At 46.2% G+C, this 9,528-nt stretch overlaps 1 protein-coding gene across 2 annotated transcripts in view; it reads right to left on the minus strand.

Moving 5' to 3' along the window:
* The window catches only part of TMEM241 (transmembrane protein 241), a 93,104-nt gene that overhangs the window by 23,088 nt on the left and 60,488 nt on the right, over positions 1-9,528 (minus strand). The gene's annotated exons all lie outside the window — the stretch shown is intronic.

Raw genomic sequence — 9,528 nt, forward strand, 5'->3', positions numbered from 1 at the left:
GCGGATGATGAAGGCGGTCAGCTCATGGTCATTGTCACCCAGCTTCCCTTTGATCAATAGATCGCTGATTAGGTCGTCCCTAGTTGCCAGTACCAGGTCAAGCAGTGCTTTACCTCATCGGCCCACAGACTTCCTGCATCAGATAGAGGTCATTCACACACGAGAGAAAGATTTGCAACTGCTCGGATTTGGCTGAGCGCTCCTCCCACGAGATGTCTGGGTAGTTAAAGTCTCCCATGACAACCATACACCAGGAGTGCGCAGCCTCAGCCAATTCCCTGGCAAACTCCTGGTCAAGGTCTTGACCCTGGGTAGGGGGTCTGTAGTAGACTCCCACCACAGTATCCCCTGTGCCATGTTCCCATGGATTTTAACCCAGAGGGTCTCAAGTCGTCCACCGTGGGTGCCAATGTCAGCTTGCAGGGATGCGTAGCTTTCCTTGACATAAAGAGCTACACCTCTGTCCCTTTTGTCCACTTGATCCCTCCTGTACAGGGTATAGCCACCTATACCTGTGCTTAGTCATGGGTGGAGTCCCAACAGGTCTCTGCTATCCCTATGACATCATAGTTATTTGCGTTTAGCAGGAGGACAAATTCCTCTTGTTTACTCCCCAAGCTCCTGGCATTTGTGTATAGGCACACAAAAGTGTCTCCTTAGGGGCCCCTGCCTTGCCTACAGCTCGTTCCAGGGCTGGGGCAGGGGTGGGCTCCCTTAAGTGCCTTGGCCTGCTGGCTTTGCAAGGGTTGCTCAGCAGGTCAGCAGTGGCGGTAGTCCCCCCATCCCCCAGCAAGCTTAGTTTAAAGCCCAGTGGAGCAGGTCAGCCAGTCTGGCTGAGAAGAGCCTCCTCCCCAGCAGAGAGAGGTGGAGGCCGTCCCTTCCCAGCAGCTCGCTGCCTCTCTCAGCAAAGAGCAGGCTGTGGTCATGGAAGCCAAAGCCATCCCGATGACACCAGCGCCGCAGTCTTTGGTTAACTACAAAACAAGATTAAAAGTGCTTTGCATGTAATACAATGTTGCATCATGTAGCAAGGTATAACTCTACTGTACTAAGTACTTCAGAATTTACCTACTTAACAGCATCATGCATGAAGCATACTACATGTACATTTTATATGGATAATTACTCTATAGGCAGTCCTAGAAAACATTAAGCTCTTTAAAACTCAAACTTTCTGTTCTTGAGAGATTCCATGTATCCAACACATTTCAGCTGTTCTTATAAGAGGGGCTCCTTATTAAACTGTATTAATGCCCAAGGGAACATGTTCCATTTAGCCTCATGGTCATGTTACACACTGAGGGGTTGTTATGGAGACTGTTTTGAAGTCTTCCCAGCAATTCCAGTGTGTAATTAGTGTTGGATGCTACAGCTGCAACTATCAAGTGGTCTCCATGGAAACCACCAGAAAACCCACACTTTTAAGGCTTCAGCAATTGGTCTTTATCAACACTGCTTTTTACAGACTTAAGATATTGTTAAGAGCACACTGATTGCCTTGTTTGTTGGTCAAGTTCATACAGGGCAAATTATTGTCTTCTGATACATGTATGTATGCATGCATGCATGCAGCTTACATGGAGATCATCAGGAGTCACCACCTCTGAGTTTCCAGGAATAAAATCTATTCTATATAATCTAAATTGAGGATGATATTCCTATAAGGAAACACATAAGAAACGTGTCTTCTAATGTTTGTATATCTAGTACACACTTTTACATACAGGCCAATTTAACATTCAAAACCCCCTCCCTTTTAATCCTTCACCACTCAGCCCACCTTTTTATGCATACTTGAAAGGCTTGAGATCATGAAAACTCCTTCTCTGGCTAAAACCTAGGCAATGCTCACCTTGGAGCACATCCATGTCACTCACATCATCTGCCAGAAGAGGCTGAACAAGTCTGGTGCAACATCTTCCCTCTCTGGTATACAGGTCTTCAACATGTAGGCAAGAGAGCAGCAGGCACGAGCTTATAAAGTACTCTTACAACCTATACTGAAGCCCCATTTTAAGATAATACACCATATTAACAGCACTGCGTCAGAGTTTATAAAACTCTTGCATAAATAGCTTTATAAGGTCCAAACCAAGGAAGCAAGGAGATTGTCAGCCAAGATCTACTGTCATTTTAGTTGTGTAGAGCTGAACAAAGATAAGGAAATGCCATATTTTCTCACACACAACATGCCTCCAAATAAAACATACACTTTTTTTTGGAAAGTAGAATGTAACAAAAAAATAATTTTTTTCCAGGGTCCTGGCCAACTGTGTGACAGAGTAAACCCTTGCACCTGCCCACCTGCCTCTGACCCAAATTGAGTCAATCTGGCTGCTGAAGCCCCACGTCTGCAAGCTAGATCAAATGGTTCCATAGGCCAGATTTGGCTTGCGGGCCACAGGTTGCTGAGCTCTGTATTAAGAGATGGAGGGACAGTGAACCAGAAATACATTTTCTTCTTGGTATTTTTGTTGCTGGAATTGCAGCAGAAAATGCTCCCACATCATGTGAAAGGAGAGGCACTTAGCAGAGAAATCTTTGAGGCCCAAGAAATAGAAATCAAAAGGCCTCAAAGATTTGAGGAAGAATAAGTTTCTATCCCCTTTTTCCCCATCTGTAGTGAGCAGTGGCATAACTAGGGCAGCCGCACCACGTGCTGAGCTGTGGGGGGTGGTTTTGGAAAAATCAACTGCTGCTGCAGCCACATGATTGCATTCACAATTGCATAGTGCTGTGGCAATGGGAAGTTGCCCTAGGTACCTGACCATATCATTACCGCTCTGGCAGTGAGTCCTGAAAACAAAGCAGGTGTAATCCATTTGCTGCAATGGAAAAACACATCTGGACAGCTCTTCCTTAGCAAGATATACACACACTAGGAAATTAGATACTGGTACTTTAGAGCTATTCTAAGGAAACAAGTCACTGCTCCAATCTCTCCTCTCCAATCTCCAGAATCCTTAGAATGTCCCTGTGCATAGTGGTATGGCTGCCCTGGGCTGGAGTTAATTATATTTGAGGGAGAGACAAAGGAAGATATTATTTCACAAACTCAAAGTGCTAAGGCCATCTCTGACACCCATCACTAGAAATTATTTAGCCTGGAAGTAAAATATCCAAAGATAATGAAGGAAGAACCAGTGCAGCTGTCTGATAAGGCTAGGATAGTATGGTTTTGGTTGGGTGTGTGAAACTACCACCAACAGCATCCAGATATGTTGGCTCTGGTAAAACTGAAATATGAGGAGGCCAAAGAGAAGATAGGAACAAGCTGTAGTTCAGACATTATTAACTTTCTTCTCTGAAGAAGTATTTAAAAAGCCAGCAGAAGGGCTGCTGTTGTTTGAAGGCAGAAAAAAGAGGAAGAAAAAATAATCCAAAATCTACTTCCCATTATCTTCCCTTGTCTTCTTTTTCCTCACAATAAGCTGTTTCAGAGGCTCCTGCTGGGTCCAGGTCTATTGCTTCACCAAATTTTAATGAGATAATAGTATACTATCAGGTGGTAGATTATTTTCCCATAAACAGCCAGTGCACTGATAAAAGATAGCACAGTAATGCAATGACACTGCTCCTCCAACTCAGCAATTTCAACTGCTGTTGGGAACTCCAACAAACAGGCAACATATTTAATGTTTAAATACAGATTAGCAGCCTAAATCTAAATAAACCTCACTGACAGCACTACTGGTCTAGACACAGAAATTACACAGAAACCAGTATAAGTGATTGGAAACTGCTCTAAACCTGTAACAGTGTGTGTCTACACAAGACTCTTAATGTCCTTTGAACTAATTCTACTGTGCATTAGCACAGCTGGCAGAAACCATGCTAAAGCGTGTGGCAGGGCACTGGTAGTGCCTGCTACTTTAAAGACTGGGCGAAGGAGGGGCAGTGCCTGATTAAGGCGCCATTTTAAGGCTCTGCTCCCTGACCTGAGGGCAGTTTGTGACCACCCAGCAGGGAAGAAACACCTCTCTGCTGAGCTCTGCCAGGAATACCTTGGAGGTAAGAGTGAGGCTATGGGAATGACTTGGAGACCTCATTGGTCCTGAGCATGACCTAAAACTGCACCCTGGTGGGGCAGGAAGGCCTGCTCGGGCTGCTGGTGATGCAGCAGTCCCCAGGTAAATGCCAAGAGTGAGCACCTCCCCAGTGTAAGATGGGTCAGGGTGCCTTAACGCAGCCCCCACCTTCAGGTGGGTTACTTAATGCAGGGAAGGCCAGGTAAGCTTCTTGAAGTGCCTAAGCCTGCTGGGGTGAGTGATCCCAGGGGCCCAGGCATGCTTTGCAAAGCACCTGAGCTGGGAATGGGGACCCTGTGGATGGGCATGCAGCTTAGACCTGACCCAAGGTACCCAACTGGCCCATGCTGGGGCCAGGACCCAAAGGGGGGTTGAAGGGCCAAGACAGCCCACTGTGAGGGATGCCCAGAGCAGAGAGTCTCAGGATCCTGACTGGCCTGAGACGGGGCCAGGGCTTAAGGGGGAGCCAAAGGTCCCAGAGAGGGGACCACATCTAATAGGCAAAGGGTACGGCTGAGTTTAGCTGCCTAGGAAGGCATCTGTGAGGCTTGGGCCACAGTGTAGGCGTGGAACAGAGCTGTGGATATCTCCCTAAACATTGGGGTTCAAAATGGGCAGCTTCCTACGTAATTAACACCTCAATACTATTACATTAAGGCATGGCGGGCAAGTGAGGGGGGCAGCTGGCCCATAGGCAGGAGGCAGGCCGGTGCTTGCACCAGGTGTGAAAGCTTGCCCCTGTCACAATACACAGTAATCCAGTGAGCGTTAAGCATCACAAAAAAAGCATTTCAAAAACTGACGGAAAGTACCCATTTAATAGGTTGGCTTTTTCCTGGGTGTCAGTTGTCCCATCTGGTTCAGCAGGGGTTCAATGTTGCCCTTGCTTTTCCTCTGGCTCCCCACAGATATAATCAGTTCAGGTTAGACCAGTCTATTGAACTCTCACCAGAAACCCTCCCAACTCAAGTTAGGTTGCAGTTCCCTGACATCCCAAGACGCTTTGTGAACCCTGCTAACCCTCCCTTGCAGGGAGGGTGAACTAGTCTCCATGCGCACTAGTCTGCTCCGACTGAGCCACGTTTGCCCTACCCTGGGCTGTCACAGAACTGAGGCAACAAAGCCTCTGTTCCCTAGCTCAGTGCCCTCCCTGAAATGGTCAACCAGGTGGGGGGGTGGAGGAGGTGGGGGAGCAGAGCCCCACCCAGCCTCAGCGCCCCCCCCGCCCACACAGGGGTCTGCCCAGCTAGACGGTCCTGTGCAGTGGGGGCTTTTCTGCCACTGCTGTGCCTACCCAGCTGGGCTGGCTAACCAGATGGGCTACACAGTCCTGCCCCCATCCTCTACTCCTCACAGGCACCAGCTTGCTGGGAGAGGGCCAGGCTTTCCAGCTGGGCGGGCACAACATGGTGGGGGGAAGGTCCCATCATGTGTGGCCCCCCAAACGTGCTGGCTAGGCTTGGAAGAGCCGGGTCTACATGACCGGGGGCCTCCCCTTTCACTCCACCCCTCTGCCCACCACAGCAGGGCTGGGGATAGATTCTGTGCCGGCTCGTGGGCTGACAGCAGGGTGTGTGTGCTGGGCAGCCCATCAGGGATGGCCCCTGCTAAGCTAGGTGTGGCCGCCCTTGGCAGGCCCGGAGGCATGCAGGAATACCCCCTGCCTTCTGGCCTCAGTCACTGCCTGCCTCCCCCAGCTGAACGGCAAATGTGATTTCCATTCACTCACAATCCAAACTACACAGCTTAGAGAAACCCATGTAGATTGGACTAATTCTGCCTCTGGCTTTTTGAATGTCTGTACTTAACCTTAGAGCTCATTAGAGTTGTCACCAGATGTTTCTGTTTGTGTATGTGCGTCTCCAAGTTGTTCTTTCCGGTACATGACCCAAGCTACTAACATATCTTTCAACTAAAAGCATGCAGCCCCCACATATCGTCAAATTATTCATCTTCTGGAGTTGAATCTTTGCAAAATGGTGACAAAGGAGGTAGAGCATTTCGTGTATGGCCCATTTAAAAGATAGATATTTGGCATTATAGTAGATGTGATTAATACAGACAGCACTGGCTTTCATAGAGACTATGCAGAGTGCATTTTTCAGTAAAAATATTGCACATAACATATATTTACACTAAACCCAGCATTTGTCTATGCTCATAGCAACATTTGGACACCAAATCTGTCAAATCTTGTTACAGACTAAAGAACCTTCAAATCTTCCTGTGGTGAGTAACCTACTAAAGCAACAGTATCGTAAATGCAAATTTAAGTCCCCCCTCTAGTTTTTAACTCAATGAAAAATAAAAAGGACGAGGAACCCAGCCATCTAGACTGCAGAAAGAATGTCTTCTTGTGTCTGTAAAGTAGTACCTTTAGATCTCCTTGCCAGTTTATTGGTGCATCAGTGCTTAAGAAGAAATGAATTGATGGCAGTCGAATCACAGCAATCAGTTCATCAGTCATAAAGGTACAAAGCATCCAAATGGAAAACAGATTCTTCATTCTCTGAACCTCCCCCAGAGGCTGTGCTGCTGTCTGAGGACTACAGCACTCTCCTTTCTTGGCTAGCTCTCAAGACAAACATATTCTGGCCTAAACTTCTGCTTCTTTTCAACTGATGGTAAAAACTCCAGTCAGTCTGAGATTTTAGGAAAATGATTTGGGGCAGTACTCAATCCAAGAAAAATGCTCACGTGGGAATGTAAAGCCGCTGTTGTGATCCAGGGTTTTTTTTTTCCCATTGGATCTTGTTTCCCTCCTCCTGTGTGTCCAGATTCAAATAGTTTCTCTCTCTCTATTATTTCTTGTTTATATAAACTTCTACCCTTGACACTTTTAAAGATACTGTTACAACTGTGACTAAAATGTATTCTACAGTATTAGGGCTTCTGATCTGAAATGTGCAGCTAGGACAGCATGTGCTGTAATCAAGTCAGCCCTCACGTGCCACACAAGGTTGATCTATAAGTCACTATTTGGTTAGGATATTTGCAAAGGACAGCTAGCTGCAGGAGGAAGTAATGCTGGTGATTCAGTTGGTAACACAACATTTTTTCCAATGAGTCAATATTTGAATCGACAGTCCATTTGTGGTGATGAGTTAACTCATGACAACTTTGTCAGGGTTGGTGCATTAACTTCACTATTGTAGTCAAATTCCGGTTGAGATAATTGCATTCTGTCTACATAAATGCCCCTCCAGCCCCATTGGTATGTAGTATTCTTCTTTTTTTCCTGTTCCAAAACTATTGTGTGCATTTTTGTTATATTAAAGCTGCATTTCATTCATGCATGCAGCAATTCCAACATGTATCTTAAATGTCTCAGAAAGGCAAGAGCTTTAATTGTATGTTTTATAATGATCTGAGGCATGGGCCACTGGTAGGGGGGCCATGGGGAGGCACATGCCCCCCCGACAGGGCTGTCCCCACTGCTGCCGGTGTCTACTCACCAGCTCTGCCCCAGCTGCTGATGCTAGCGGCAGCGCCTGCAGGAGTTGCCAGCTCCGCCCCCACTGCTGACAGTTTCTGCAGGTACCCCCCCAGACTCAGAAGGCACCAGTCACCCATGCTTTGAGGGGTATAGGTTGTAGCCATGTTGGTCTAAGGACATAGGCAGGCAAGGTTCTTTGGTTAAATCCAATAATGTTTTATTAGACCACCTACAACAGTTGGAAAAATTCTTCTTTGCAAGCTTTTGGGTACAAACACCCTTTGTTGGGCATCTGAGAGACTCTTAGATAAGAGTCACTTTAGAAATGCAAGCAGTCTATTTAATAATTAAATATGTGGAGCTATAGGCATAGTGCATGTACCCAGCACCTAGTTCCTTTTACACGCAAAGCCAGGCACTTGAACTGAGCAGTGCGGTCAAAAATGCAGTAAAAGCAACAAAGAGGGAAGAACTCATTTTCTCTGTTGCAAAAACTTTTCCAAAATAAAATCATTATTTGAGCGTAGTACTTTCACATGAACAAATGTAACCTTTGTGGACTGATTACAAGAAAACAAATACAGACTAAATTACCAGAAAGACACCAAGCCAAACCTTTAGCTGGTGCAAACTGAGAAAAATCTATCAACTACAATGACATGAACACCTTCTCTGAAGGATACATCTATGTGGCCAGACCCAGCTAATCTCCCAAATCTAACAATCCCCACATGCTGGAAAAGCTTTGATCTACTTCAGACTTTGTGGTTCTTATCCATTTCAACTGTGAAGGGCCTGAATCTGTTTTATACTATCACATTTCTTACCAATTCCTCCTGGATTTTTTGATACTTCATAAATACCACATATAGAACCACTTATCCACAATATCTGTGAACAGGATAAGCTATTCCCATTTAGAATGCACTTCTCCAGAGCATATAAAATCATTTTTAACAGTAAGCTTTAAAATCAGTTGACTTGCTACCAAAAACCAACAAGGAGGTTACAGTAATAAAACTCCACCACCAGACATTTCTTGGAGCTCTTAAGAGAAGTTGAAGCCAGCACGAAATACCATACAATTGGCAGTTTCACTGAGCCATAATACAGAAATGCTGAATACAGAAACACCAGCAACAATCCTTTCCTGCCATCACCAGAACAAGCTGAGAAGTCATTTTACTGTAATGTGTAAATAAAAAACACTATATGATTTTTTAAAAACAAACAGCAACTCCATTCATCTTCATAGGAAAGCTTCGAAGAGCTAACTGCCCCAGGCAGTCATGGCTTTAGGATGTTGCACCTGGTAATGATTAAACTGGGTAATACATGGAAAAAGGAATAACACTGGCTCTTCTGACTTCATACACCACGGCCAGCTGAACCATTAACTACTTAATGTGACAATCAGGCATTTGAGATTGCCATGCTGGTAACAGTGCCAGATTTGACTCCTATGGAAGCCAATGGGAATTCTGCCATTCACTTTGGCTCCATGGCTCTGAAAAATCAGAGCTGCTGGGAGGAAAGATGATACAATGGAAACAATTACTGGTGGACACAGATGTCCTTCTAAGAAGCTGGATCTTCCAGCAACATATCACTTTTGGAATCAGTAGGCCAAATCCTCAGCTGCTGCTAATCAGCACATCTCCACAGACTTTAATGGAGAAACCACAATTTACATCAGCTGAGGATCTAACCCAGGGGTGATCGACTCCCAGCCTGAAAGCCAGAGACTAGCCCTGCCACCATGTCTTCCAGCCCACAGGGCTCCCCCCAGTCCAAAATTTTAGCAGCGGCTAGCAGTCCCACTGTCCCCCTGCTGCCAACATTTCTGAACCTATGGGGAGCTCCACAGGCCAGATAGTGTAGCTCTTGTGTGCTGGATAGGGCAGTGCAAGGCCCAATCCCAACACACAGGCTTGGGCAGGAGTGGCACAGGGCCCCAAGGACTGATCCTGGCACAGAGGGCCAGGCAAGGACAGTTGGGGGGGGGGGGGTAAGTTCCCAGAGTCTACCAAAGGCCTGAGCCCAGCGCGCAGAAACAAGGGGGGA

Source organism: Gavialis gangeticus, unplaced genomic scaffold (assembly GCF_001723915.1).
Source record: "Gavialis gangeticus isolate Ggan-Ray unplaced genomic scaffold, GavGan_comp1, whole genome shotgun sequence".
Lineage (NCBI taxonomy): Eukaryota > Metazoa > Chordata > Crocodylia > Gavialidae > Gavialis > Gavialis gangeticus.